Source organism: Lactuca serriola, chromosome 4, assembly GCF_051521515.1.
Source record: "Lactuca serriola cultivar US96UC23 chromosome 4, Lser_US96UC23_V15, whole genome shotgun sequence".
NCBI classification, from domain to species: Eukaryota; Viridiplantae; Streptophyta; class Magnoliopsida; order Asterales; family Asteraceae; genus Lactuca; species Lactuca serriola.
The window spans coordinates 194,177,946-194,193,746 of NC_136411.1; positions in this window are offsets into that span (position 1 = coordinate 194,177,946).

The window sequence follows — 15,801 nt, forward strand, 5'->3', positions numbered from 1 at the left end:
GGAGCTCTCCAGGGTGAGAAGCCTAGTCTTCCAATTCTATTTTTGTGTAGTTCGCTGAGTTGTCCGGACTGTTCTTGTATCTCCATAAGTGTTTAGACTATAGGGGGATCTGTTTACAAGAGTCATACTAGTTTCTAAGTTTGTTCACATGAGGATGCGATTACTCGTAGTCTTGGGTAGTTCTCCGTCCTGAAGTTCATATTAGAATTCATACTTGGTTCAACGATCACTATATCGTGTATACGAGTCGTATATAATTAAGATTGAAAAGGTAGTCAAATAACTGATTCTTCTTTAAGCTCATATCCCATCGAGGAAAAACAAGTTAACGTGGAATCATCAATTCTAAACCTATAGAACGTTGATTATATATTACCCTTATGTATACATTCCTCAGTGAAAGATCAACCGTATGAATCCTTGGATTAAACTTGACGTTCTGCACGAGTGGTACTTCGGGGATTTCTTTCGAAGGAAAAGAAACATGAGATACTCCATGCATGAGTACTTCGGTGTTCTGAAATGACGGATTCGCTAAAAATACGTTTACTGAGAAAGAGATGTACTTATGAAGATGGTATGGTGCGGATCTAATTGAACCTATATGTATGATAATGTCGGATCATAAGGAAAATTTAAGACATTAGATTTGAACATAAGGCGTTATAGACAAACACAATCGTGCAATCATCAACAGAGTTATAGTACTTTAGACTTACTACAAGACTATTGTTGCGAATAAGGTATACTACAAAAGACAAGTATACGCAGCACGAGCATCCCTATACCGATAGGATCTCGTAAAAAGGTAAGACTCTAGTTGCACTAGTTTTGGATGGTTTATAAGTCTGTTAGAACGAAACGCCTTAATTACATTAACGTGGGTCCGAAGTAGGTTCTCCTGCAGCTGTGATCCTAAGAATTCTGCCGTCTGCGCCGGAGTTGTTTGTTATAGGACAATCCTTCTTGAAGTGCCCTATCTCACTGCATTGGTGCCATGACTGGCTAGCACTAGCATTGGTGGTGGGAGTGAGGTGTTTAGCTAGTGTTATGTGGACACGAGTGCCTTCCTCATTACTCCACCTTGGAAATTGCTTCCTAAAGCGCTCTGTAGGAGTTGCCACTTGTTGTTGTGGAATGGCAAGTCTTTGGGATCTCTTGCGCTCCTTTAGGGATTGACGATATCGTCTCTTCCTTTCGGTCTTACGGCTTCACAAGTGTATGACTATTTCCATTGGTTTCCCGATTTGGTACTACCATCGGAACTCTCGACTCCTTTGTCAGTCTTACTTGTTTTGCATGAGTTGATGTGTGTAAGGAAAATTGTCACATCAGCTGCTACTGCAGCTTGTAATGTAGCGGCGTCGATATAGAGGATAGGGGTTTCGTTGCTCGGCTGATTGTTTCCGGATGACGACATGATTCTGTAACACGAAAGATAGGGATTTTGTGAGCGATTCTGGTTAACTCTAGATGTACTTCGATTGTTCGAGTAAAGAGTAGAAGTATGTTCTTGTGAGTTTGACATACATCCCTAAGATGCAGTCCTAATACGGATTGGGAGTATGTTAGCGAAGGTTTGACCTACATCCCTATGATGCGGTCATAGTACTGAGTGGAAGTAAGTTCGTAAAATGGTCTAAAGACGTTTGTCATTCAAGCCAAGGTATCGTTGGTTGGTGAATAACATGATCCAACCACTGAAAGAGACTTGGAAATGTCTCCGGAGTTAAACTACTATAGTCCAATGACTTGACTAAAGCATGTTTCAGATAGACCTCAATGAAAGTATGATAAGAGTACTTAAATAAAGAATGACACAGAAGTTAGCCGACTGTCAATATCTTTGATATTCATGACGTAAAAGTTCGGGAAAATGACCTTGTAAAAGGTCTTACATCATATCCAGAGAAGATAGTCCTTGAGACCATAAAGACCTAACCGAAAGTACTTATAGTACAAGATAATTTCATAGAAAATGCCACTTCGGGAATAGATAGAAAAAAACGATTCCTTTTAACCAGGAAAATAAGGTAAAGCATCTACTACTGGCGACGGTCATCCCTCTGGTGAACTCTCAGTTCAGCCAGTTGACATTCCACATCAAGTAGGTGCCTTTCGTACACCCTCTGGCGTACTAGGAGTTCTATGACTTCGGCTCGTGATCCAGCTAGTGCTTGCAGCAGGGCTTCATGATTTCTCTCAGACCTCTTGCGAGCATCTTCTAGACGAATGGTGCAGAGGGTATGCATTCTCGCCTTGGCGACAACTTCGGTGATCTGATGTAGGATTGTCCTGCCTTGAATCTCATTTCGAGCCACTCTGCGGACCAAGATTGGCAAAATTCTGACTGTTGAGCCCCCATTTGTCAGGTCATAAAAGCTTCAGTTGCCATTAAATGGCATGGGCTGATCTTGTCCTTGGCTCCATGTTTCCAAACATTCCACCCACTCAGGCGTCGGGCCATGAAAAGCCGGACAAGGGTTATGAATTGGTACGGGAGCTGCTTGGGGTAGGTTCTCAACCTCGGGTTCGGAGTTAGCATCGTCTAAAGGGTCTTCATCATGGTGATCATTCAAAGGGATAGGATGGTCATTCTCTGGTTCTTCTCCAAACCAACCAACAATGACTTCGTTCGGAAGATACAGGTTGCCGTGGGGATGGAGTCTAGCCATGTTATCTACGCGAGGATTGGGGTAAGAAAATAATTATTAGACGAACTATCTAGATAATTATTTAGAAAATCTTCATTAGTTACATCGCTATTTGTGAAGTGTATACTAGTTATATGTAATCGAAACAGGATAGGCCTTCGAATAAGTGACCTTAACTCCAAATTCACATAGAATAGGGGTAAAGTAAAATTTTCACAGATTCTAAGTCTATAACATCCCAATTACATATAGCCTTAGTGTATCCACTTAGCAACTATCAACTTAGTTATGAAGATCCCGTTTTAGTTCTCAAGTATAAAGTACTTATAGTAACACCAAATACTCCTATAGTACTTTAAGTTTAATGTTATGTTCTACTGTTCTCATTGTGGTATTGTTGGTAAGATTTTAGACTTGTTGCAACCACACAACTACACTTAGGCACATGCTAGTCAACTCTTGGATAATATAGTTGATCAGGCTATATCTTCCCAGTTTTGACTATATGTCTCTAAGTCCACCTGTGTTGCCCAAAAATCGTAATTCTTTTGTACTATCCTAGTGACACTGATTTTAGTATGGATGCAGGCACGTATACTTACTTAAATATTTTATTATTTAAAGTATAAACTCTTGTTTATAGTATTTTTAATTCGTATGTATTTATAGTTAGTATATCTTTTATGGGTTGATATACTTAATTCACTATAAACAATGCTCTGATACCAATCTGTCACACCCCAAAACCATGAACGGCGGAAACGTTCTGGGGCGGAGGACATCATGTACAATATCACAACAATGAAAAGTAGTAAACAAGCAACAACATCATCCATTACATTAATAATATAATTTTAATACAAGTGTTCTGTCAAATTATAATAGACACGAAAGTATAATCAAAATGAAAGATGAGTCTTGAACGAGCTCTATCTTCTCTAAACCTTGCATCGGTACCTGTCTACTGTTGACCTGAGGATACAAGTTATTTTGAAAGAGAGTATCAACATTAAAGTTGGTGAGATCATAAGTATTAATGTGACTTAATTTGTATGTAAGTATTTGTATGACATATAATGAAAGACTTGAAAATGTTTTGAAAGAAAGTTCGTGTAAGTATGAAAATGTTTGTAAAACAACTGTAAACATTTGAAAAACCCTAGAAATCCCTATGATTCCTATTATAATAAAAAGGAGTCTTCTACCAAGACTTAACTATTCTAAATGTAGTCTTCTACCAAGACTTAACTGTTCTGAATGTAGTCTTCTACCAAGACTTAACTTTTCTGAATGTAGTCTTCTACCAAGCCCCAACTATTCTAAATGTAGCCTTCTACCAAGACCCGACTGTGCTACTATTGTTATTATTTATATCCTTTGGTACTAGAATACTCAAATATAATTCACCTCATCGATTATGTGAATCTGTCATAAGATAAAGGTAATAATATAAATCACTTAAGTATTACCCTTTGGTACTAGGGTAACTAACAGTGTTAACTGAAGACATCTGTAGATGTACATTTACCTCTGTTGCTAACAGCTGGGTATAGGAATAGTTAGTCCCTTAAAGTATACCTGTAATGGTATCAACCGTTGACATCCGTGGATGTGCTTTTACCTCTATAGCTAACAGAGATTTTAGGAATGGTTAATCCCGCAAAGTATCCTTTGGTACTAGGATATTAAATCCAATTTATCTCGCCGATTATGTGATTGTATCACAAAGTGAAGATAAGAATGAGGATGATATAACAAAATCTATACATATAAAATGTACTTAGTAATTCATCATATGTTATCTATGTAAACGTACTCATGTAAGTGTACTCCTGTAAATGTACTCATGTAGATGTATCTATGTAAATGTACTCATGTAAATGTAATCATGTAAATGTACTCATGTAAATGTAATCATGTAAACATATCTATGTAATAGTATAGTAATGTACTGTGTGTACTAGCTGTGGCGTATGTTATCTCTCTATCTAGCAAGTATTGACTCGTGAATGAACTGACTCATTGTATGATATCGTGTTCTAGTAATAGTTCTAGTATCATCTGAAACTACCCATATGGTAGCTTACTAGTAATGTAACTGGCACGTATGAACATGGAAGTATACCCTTGCTACCTAAGGGTATTGAATGAACTGGTAAAACCTTTATGACTATATATGTATAGATGATATATAACTAATATTTAAACAACCTTCGGATGGATACCCGATGTCCCACCATACCACATCTCAAGCGTGAAAAGGAAATAGGGTGGCCAGGCCTTCCTTAGCCTTTTAAACATTTCTTATATAACTATACATACATAGGTATGCAATTGATAATATAAAAGTATAAAATAAGTTTTAAAATACCTTTTGAACATAATTATTATCTAAGAAAAGATTGACTTGATGTCAATCTATAAAACGGGTTGAAAGCATGGGTTTGATAAAACAGTTTAAGTATAAAGAAACATTTGGAGGAAACACAATTGTAAATGAGTTTGAAATGAAACATACAGTGTAAAATAAGGAGTTTTAAACATATAAAACGTTTATGAAAATCATTTGAAGAAATCCGTTTGGTAAAACGGCTAATGAGTAGTAAATCATTTGAATGCTGCTTATTTATCACATGTGATTGATATAATAACTAGCATAATTTCTACTTGTATCCCCCCATAAAACATTTAAAAACATTTAAAAGGTTAATTCAAGGGGTATGAACTCACCTGTTGCGAGTGGATCGGAAGGAAGTGTCGGATAAGTGCTTGGTGTTAAGTGGAGACTTAGACACGCACAAAGATCCTAATAACATATAAAGACATATGTATATAAACAATTTGTCTTTAAACAACTAATAAACAAGTCAAGACACTCTAGGACATGATAAACACTTTGTACAAGTGTTATAAGTGCTAAAGAGTGCATCTAAGTGTTGTAGGGCAAGGCTATTGGGTTTTAGGGTTCAAAGGAACCCCTAAGATGAGTTGACTCCCTAAATTCCAACACCCCTTGAGTTTACGGTCATAAACTCTTGAGTTTACGGTCGTAAAATCTTGAGTTTACGGCCATAAGCTCCTAAACTTTTGACCATTTGTTGTTTTGAATTCTTCTAAGCTATTCCAAGCATTCCTACTTCATGTTTAAGCCTTAGGAAGTGTTGTGTGGCATCAAAACACTCCTAAATGGATTTACGGTCTAAGGACCATTTCTCCAAGAGTTTACTACCGTAAACTCTCATGGACTTATATATTTTTTTGTTTTCAAGTCCTAAACACTTCAAGGTAAAAGCCTAGGTTAGATTCTAGGCAATAGGAGTAAATATGGGAAATTTAAACACCTTTTGGGGTGTTTACGGTTTTGGGAGATCCCCAAACCGTAAACACATAAAAATGACTGTTTTCTTGTTCTTTTATGTGATATACACATCAAAGATGGATCTAGACAAGTCCCTAAGGCATTGTGAAGCATCTAGACACCCTAAAGCACCCTATGGCACTATACTTGGTGTTTACGATTTTGGGAGCCTCCCAAAACAGTGAACACCTTTTTCTTGGTGTTCTTGGGACTTTTCCTTTGTATAAATATGTATAGCAAGCTTTAAATGACTCTAGGATAGAAGTACTTACTTTGTGGAAGCTTGAAATGAACTTAAAGTCCAAGAACACTAGTGTGTGTTCTTGGTGTTCTTGGTGTTTTGGAAATCTAGTCAAAACACATAAATGGATGGATGAAAAGATATAAAATCACTAGATTAAGTGTTATACTAACTTGAAAGGGCTAGAAACACTTACTAGATTGAAGATATTGAGCAAAAACTTGGATGATACTTGAGAGAGTTTTTGGAGTTTACTCTTTTGGGTAAAATGAAAAGTGATCAACTTTGGGGAGTAAAGTCATGCTTAAGGCATGAGTTTATGGTTTTTAGGGTAGTTTACGGCCCAAACATAAAAGTTTGGCCGTGAACTTCTAAGCTACGTGGTATTCGCGGTTGAGAAATTTCAAGACCCGAGTCGGCACATCCGTTCACCCGTTCGTTTAAAGATTAATTATTAAAATAATCAAAAGAACTTTAATTTCCTAAAAACAAGTACAAGTGAACTTAACTTATAATATGGAGTGATTGAATTTTAGGGTTTGACCGAATGGAAATTCCGGGTTGTCACATTGGAGATGAAGCTGCCCTGTGTACCTAAGATATCTACGAGATGGGAGAGTCAAGACGTATGGCTCTACTTCAAGTGAAATCCACTATCTAACTCTATTACATTCCTATTCATTGATTCTTAATACATGATGTGATAAGATTACGTTTGGATGTTTTGTAGGATCGAAGAAAAGAGAGGAAGCTTGATGGAAGAGCAAGATGAGTCTGATCACGAAGAAATGGATTACGATCGCATGGATTCGAAGATCAGATTTTGAGCTTAGAGAGTTATGATAGATTTGTTAGGAATATTTAGTTACATAGTTTTTCAGTTTGATTTTGCATTGTAAGGACATGTTTTCCGCCGCTTTTATGAATAAAATAAATTTTGGTTTGACTTATTTATTTATATCCTTGCAATGAAATCGTTATGAAAAACTGATGTTTACGTATTTCTACAATAAATGGATGTGATTCTTAGTTATATTATTTATGGAAATGTTGAAATTTTCTTAGTAAGGAAAGATTCCCATCCTCCAAGTTTCAATTGGACAATTCTTGGAATCATATGATTTGAATCATGTGATGTATAGAAATCTTGGTACTAAGAAAATTTAAGACTAATTACTTGACAAACAGTCAAGTGAAGGACTAGAAGGTCTGGTGCACAATGTTGTGCGCTAGTCAACTCTACCATAAATAGCAATAAAATTATTCATCATGATTTACTAAAGGCTTAGTAAGTATGGTTATGCTTACAAGATTGAGTATAATTCTGAATTATCGAAAAGTCTCAATAATAGCAGAACAAATAAGAAGAATCAATTAGGCAGAAAGATAAAAAGTTTCTCCAATCTAAGAAGAAGGGAGAGTACTTTTGTATCGTGTTTTATGATCATCTTGATAATTGTAAGAACCATATTACAATTCATCCTCTAAGGACACCTTAGTGCACTAGTTTGGCTAAGAAAAGGATTTGGGACTTGTTGTAGTGGGTGAGTCATTAAGATGAATCATACTTTGTTCCAATATCGAATATTAAAGTTAAGATTATGACATCGAGTGACACATCTTACGTAGGTTTATAACACCTAAATGTGGAATAGAGAAAGTTTTCTTATTCCTACACATTTAAAATTTGTAAGTTGTGATGTCTTGAAGAAGACAAAGAACAACTAGAACAAATTGAGTTGATTGTTAGTCTTGATAGAATTTCAAACTAACTCTTGAATAATTGTTTGTCAAGGAATGTTCTTGACAAGAGAATCATGTATGTCAAGAGGTCAGTGGGAGTCTATATGATCTTGAAATTTTTTCAAGAACTAATCAAGAATAAACCTAATCAATAATCACTAGCACACGACTTGAGGTTCATAACCTATCGTGCTAACATATACTTGTTTTTGTGCCATTCCAGTTTAGTCAACTATGCATGTGAGTTCTATGAGTTCTCAATGGATTTCATAGGGGCAAGGCACCTTGATCAATGGGAAGTATATTGAATTGTAGGGGTGAGCTGCTCAATAACTTTGAAGCAATAGTAGGACCCTTATTGGCAAGAAATTAAGAAGAACAAGTTTTGTACATAAGAGTTTGGATTTGTCACTAACATTATCTTGTGATTATGGTTATGACAAATTCACCTGGATAAGAGCACATACACAATAAAATCTAAGTGCCATAAGGTTTCTCTCCTTCATGAAAATGATTGTGAGGAAACGCTTTCACTAAGAAAGATTTTGAAGATAGCATTTTGTAATTTGGATTTCTCAGATTCAACTATGATTATGGCATCCCTCTTCATAGTTCGAATTGTGGGAAATGGTAAACGGGTCTGAACATTTTAGACTTATTGCTTTGAGTTCTAAAATCGTTTAGACACATACATATGAGCTATCTAAGGAAAGGTGTATGAGTTTGAGAAGCTTAGATAAAGTCTTATCGAAGCATCTAGTATTAGAAATATGAACTTAATAAATTCAATAAGCATTGTTTTCTAGAAGTTCAACTGATTTCTGAATACATGTCAAAGCTAGTGGTGTAACGCCCATAGATCTGGCTAGTCAATGTAAGGACAGTGAGCGTCAAAAATGACTTTTTTTGGGAAAGATTATTTAGAAGGAATAATATTAACTAAGATGTAGTTTATGTTACGAGGTTTCCGAATATATAAAGAACGTCGAAATCCGAGTTATAACGAAGAAGTTATGACTTGTCGAAGTTTCGCGACAGAACCGGCACGACACAGCGTGACGTAAATATTGAATTTAGAGTGATATTTATCCAAAACAATCTAAATGAGAATTAAATATCTCATCGATAGTAGTGCAACGACGGAAAGATGGATGAAAACGGACGTCAGACGAAGGAGTTATGAGTTTATAACGGAGTTTTCCTTTCCCGGCCTACTAAAAATAATATATAAGTAATATAATTATAATATATTAAAAATAAATTCAAAATTAGCCAATGGAGTCTAAACGAGAGTTGCAGAGCATATTCTCACCTTCGCGTCGATATAAAGAACGTCGAAAACGGAGTTCGTATGCGAAAGTTATGAATTTCTAAAGTTCGGGGCGCGAAACCCCAACACTGTCATATACCACGATGTGGCAAGCAGTGCCACGACGTGGCAAGTCTTCTAACACCTCCGGGAGTACCCCAGACGCAACTTGCGATGACACATGCAGTAACGACCAAGCCCACGACGTGGAAAAAGGTGCCACGACGTGGCAAGGGTAGATTTTGCCCTATAAATAGATTTGAAGGGCCAGCCGTTTAGGGTTGTTATTTTCTCTCTCTCTCTTGTTTTACCTCGATTTACGTGCAAGAAATATCCAGAAGCACCGGTATCAACCCCGAGACCCGAAGCGAGTCTCGAAGCCCAGAATATCCCGAGAAGAAAAGAGTTTCCGAGCCGAAGCTCTGCCCATGAGAAACCGGGTGTGTGAAGATATCCCGGTTTCACCGAAGAATACTACACTTAGAGCTGTAGTGTTGTCTGATCATCTTCTGATCAAGTGAGTGTATAGTCCCTTTCATAACACGATTTTAATACAAGTATTGTTTGAATGTATTAAGTATATGTTTTGGGTGAGTATGTGATCACTTTCTTCTATCATATATATATATATATATATATATATATATATATATATATATATATATATATATTAAATATTTGCTATGAAATATGTGCTATGTGTTTATATATTGTTGTTTATTTGAGATGAGTGTGGAATGGATGTTTTATATAGGTGTTAAACAAGTTAATATGTATATGTATTTTATATCTACAAATATGTTGGGTAGAACATGGGTAGATGAATTAGATGATGTGTGATGATAATTAGGTGATGAGACATAGGTAATGATAATTAGGTGATGAGAAATAGGTGATGATAATTAGGTGACGAGAGATAGGTGATGATAGATAGGTGATGATAAATAGGTGATGTGAGATGAGAGGAGATACCATAACCTTGACCGACGATGTGGCAATTTGGCAATGTAGTCACCTACCAGAGTATAGATGGCGACCACGGAGTATTCTAGATAACCCCGTGGAAACACCAGCAGGCTCATAACCTGTAGGTGATGAATTACGTGTTCAGGCGATGTTGTAACTACGTATTCATGCGATGATACTCTAACCCTTACAATGAATTACGAGTCCAGGCGATGTTGTGACTACGTATTCATGCGATGATAGCCTAACCCTTAATATGAATTACGAGTCCAGGTGATGTTGTGGCTGTGTTTTCATGTGATGATAGTCTAACCCTTACTATGAATTACGAGTCCAGGCGATGTTGTGGTTGCGTATTCATGCGATGACAGCCTAACCCTTACTATGAATTACTAGTCCAGGCGATGTTGTGACTATGTATTCATGCGATGATCCTTAGGAACAAACATATAAGGAAATGTGATGTAAGGTGATGAGAGGTAAATACGATGTAGGAGACGACCCTTAGAATAATTCCTTAGGGAAGGTACTTAAGAAATAAATGGAGATAACGGGGATGGGTAATTGGGTTGATTGTTTGATGATTGAATATATATATATATATATATATATATATATATATATATATATATGATATAATATTGTGGGTTGAAAACCCTATATGCTCACCAGGCTCCCAAGCCTGACCCACTCAGTTTAATTGTAACACAAGTATCGAGACAAAGCTGCTTTGCACTGAGAGATTAAAGGAGATGTAAATCACTAGAGTAAATGAACGTATGTTCTGTTTATACTTATGTGTCTGTATCGGAACATGACATCCCTAGGTTTTATTATTAAATGAAAATACATTCTCTTTGAGAAATGTTTTGATAAGTTATTATCATATCTGTTGCTGACCGGATCTGGAGACCTTATGTGTTTAGGATTCTAAGCGTTTGATACGATATTAGAACTAGCATGTAAATGTTTCGGAGTGATAAGGAGATTTATACGTCTATCATAAATAAAGCTTTCTTATCTTAAATTCTCGCCCAGTGCACCGAACGTCTGCTTGGATGCACAAAATGTTATGGTGAAGACTCGTAGAGAATTGACTAAATGGAGGAAATGAAAAGGATTATGATAGTGAATGACGCCTATCGGAAGATATCGTAAGAGTGGTATCTTGCCTTTAGAATATGTCTTATAAAATACCAGTACGTTTAGAGGAGTACGGTACGTTTGAAGTACACCTTCGATTGGCAGGATGATGGAACGATTGGCAAAATTCTTGAAGTTGTCTCATCGTCTGGTATTTCCATCACCAATCGAGTTGAAGTAGAGTTGATGATTGAAGATACGCACGGAAGAAGTCCTAGTAGAGTCTAGGAGAATTTTTATGATTAATTGGACACATTAGTATTTGTTAAATTGTTTTGTGATTTTAGGACTTGGGGACTGCGAGACAATACTTGGGACGAGTATGAGTAGGTGTGAATGGAAGTAGAGATCTATACTAACATAAGCACAGGACTCGCACTTGGATCGGGGAAAGTCGCAAGGTTACCAAGAAGCTAATAATTAATTCCATTTTATTCGAGTATGTCATTACCCTTGTTTCGGTAATGACTAGTAAGATGGTTGTTATTCCGACCCTAGTTGTCATATCAAATTGAGTCCGACTATGATGAGAGGTCGTTTGAACACGACCCATCGGTATGTTATAATAGATAAAGGAAAGAATTTATCCTAAGAAGAAGAAGGAGTCCTCAATAAGGATTAATTTGGTAACTCGAAGGTCATGAGTAGAAGTCCAACATAGTACGAAGAACAGATGCAAGATTGAGCATCACGGTTATTACTTAGGATGGAAAGATAACGTATGGAGTCATTATACAAGTCTTATTTCTTTGATGATTCCTGGATGTAATCATCCTAAGGGGAGATAATTATAACGATGATAGATTTGGGCTAGTCAATTTAAGGACAGTGAGCGTCAAAAATGACTTTTTTGGGAAATATTATTTAGAAGGAGTAATCTTAACTAAGATGTAGTTTATGTTACGAGGTTTCCGAATATATAAAGAACATCGAAATCCGAGTTATAACGAAGAAGTTATGACATGTCGAAGTTTCGCGACATCATCGACACGACACATCACGATGTAAATAGTGAATTTATGTTAGAGGGATATTTATCCAAAACAATCTAAATGAGAATTCAATATCTCATCGATAGTAGTGCAACGACGGAAAAACGGACGAAAACGGACGTCAGACGAAGGAGTTATGAGTTTATAACGGAGTTTTCCTGTCCCGACCTACTAAAAATAATATATAAGTAATATAATTATAATATATTAAAAATAAATTCAAAATTAGCCAATGGATTCTAAACGAGAGTTGCAGAGCATAATCTTACCTTCGCGTCGATATAAAGAACGTCGAAAACGGAGTTCGTATGCGAAAGTTATGAATTTCTGAAGTTCGGCACGAAACCCCAAAACTGTCAGATACCACGACGTGGCAAGCAGTGCCACGACATGGCAAGTCTTCTGACACCTCCAGGAGTCCCCCAGACGCAACTTGCGATGACGCATGCAGTGACGACCACGCCCACGACGTGGCAAGGGCAGATTTTGCCCTATAAATAGATTTGAATGACCAGCCGTTTAGGGTTGCTATTTTCTCTTCTCTCTCTCCCGTTTTACCTCGATTTACGTGCAAGAAATATCCCGAAGCCCCAGTATCAACCCCGAGACCTGAAGCAAGTCCCGATGCCCCGAAGATCCCGAGAAGAAAAGTGTTACCGAGCTGAAGCTCTGCCCGCGAGAAACCCGGTGTGTGAAGACATCCCGGTTTCACCGAAGAATACTACCCTTAGAGCTGTAGTGCCGTCTGATCATCTTCTGATCAAGTGAGTGTATAGTCCCTTTCATAACACGATTCTAATACAAGTATTGTTTGAATGTATTAAGTATATGTTTTTGGGTGAGTATGTGATCACTTTCTTCTAACATATATATATATATATATATATATATATATATATATATATATATATATATATATATTAAGTATTTGCTATGAAATACGTGCTATGTGTTTATATATTGTTGTTTATTTGAGATGAGTGTGGAATGCATGTTTTATATAGGTGTTAAATGAGTTAATATGTATATGTATTTTATATCTACAAATATGTTGGGTAGAACATGGGTAGATGAATTAGATGATGTGTGATGATAATTAGGTGATGAGAAATAGGTGATGATAATTAGGTGATGAGAGATAGGTAATGATAGAAAGGTTATGATAGATAGGTGATGATAAATAGGTGATGTGAGATGAGAGGAGATACCATAACCTTGACCGGCGATGTGGCAATTTGGCGATGTAGTCATCTACCAGAGTATAGATGGCGACCACGGACTATTCTAGATAACCCCGTGGAAACACCAGCAGGCTCATAACCTGTAGGTGATCAATTACGAGTTCAGGCTATGTTGTAACTACGTATACATGCGATGATACTCTAACCCTTACAATAAATTACGAGTCCAGGCAATGTTGTGACTATGTATTCATGCGATGATAGCCTAACCCTTACTATGAATTACGAGTCCAGGCGATGTTGTGGCTGCGTATTCATGTGATGATAGTCTAACCCTTACTATGAATTACGAGTCTAGGCAATGTTGTGGCTGCGTATTCATGCGATGACAACCTAACCCTTACTATGAATTACTAGTCCAGGCGATGTTGTGAATACGTATTCATGCGATGATCCTTAGGAAAAAGTCCTTAGGAACAAACATATAAGGAAATGTGATGTAAGGAGATAAGAGGTAAATACAATGTAGGAGACGACCCTTAGGATAATTCCTTAGGGAATGTACTTAAGAAATAAATGGAGATAACGGGGATGGGTAATTGGGTTGATTGTTTGATGATTGAATATATATATATATATATATATATATATATATATATATATATATATATATATATATATATATATATATGATATAATATTGTGGGTTGAAAACCCTATATGCTCACCAGGCTCTCAAGCCTGACCCACTCAGTTTAATTGTATCACAGGTATCGAGACAAAGCTGCTTTGCACTGAGAGATTAAAGGAGATATAAATCACTAGAGTAAATGAACGTATGTTCTGTTTATGCTTATGTGTCTGTATCGGAACATGACATCTCGAGGTTTTATTATTAAATGAAAATACATTCTCTTTGAGAAATGTTTTGATAAGTTATTATCATATCTTGTTTTGGGAACAAATTCCGCAACCGTTTTCTTTAAACGAATACTCTGATTTATAAAACAAAGCATAAACAAATCGGTCTTTTCTGGTCGTGAAATCGGGGATGTCACAAGTGAGAGCATAAGTGTTATGCTAGTATGGATATAATCGTCATGTTAGTGGGAGCATGATAATTATGGTAGGTTGCAAGTTAGCAATATTAATCATAGAAAACAAGAGTTTACTTTGCCAAGTTGCAAGGGTTGAGAGATTGTTTTGCTATGATTAAGGGAGAGAATATTATACTTCGTTTCGAGATCTAAGAGCTTAGATCAAGAAATTTTAATCGAATTTAGTCAAATATATGAATTGTGTTCTAAAAGTTTGATTATGATTACAACATCCCTTTTCTTAATTCGAGTTTTGAGAACATGGAAAATAAAAATATTATGGCAAAAGACTGATAAAGTATCACATCTTTATGTAAGAAATTATGCTTCGTATTCCATACACTTCGAGTGTAGGATCGATCGCATATGCTGTAATAATTGACCATTCTAAAATTTTCCAAATGCCTAGGGCATTAAGAGGAAAAAAGGACTAGAACCGGACATGACTAAGTTTATTAAACAACTATCAAAGGACAATCTAAGGTTCACCAAGGATTGGTTGCTTGTGAGTAGTTGGAAGTATAGTATTCTATGGACCATATTTACATTATTATTAGATATGATTCTATTAATAATGAGTTGTCATATGGAAAAATATAGAAATGTTTCCATATTAGGAGTTGGACGTTAAGAATCTATATGTCTAGATTAGAAACTTTTATGCAAAAAGGATGTTCAAAGGAATGTACTTTAAATATAAGACTTCGTATCTATGGTATTGTTTTGCAAAAATTTCAAATAGAGAATCTTGTAATTTCATTCGCAAAGTCTTTGTGACCTTGGCGCTATGACATTACAAAAGGATTGTTGCATAAAATGTTAGAATCTAACATATTCTATAACTAGGAAGAATTTGGTATTCTTACACTTGTGGTAAGAATTGGGAGTTGTGAAATGAGTATGATTGAAAATGTGTTCAATTAATCTATTTCACAAAGTAAGGACCATAGGTAAACATAGCGTGCATGCTAAGAGCATGGGACAATTGTAGTTATAATTCAAGTAATAAGTTGATTACCTGAAACAACAAATAATGAGTAATCAATATGGTCATAAATAAATGGTGTTTTATTTATACTCAAAGACTGGGGCCATATAGGATTAGTATTATTATTGT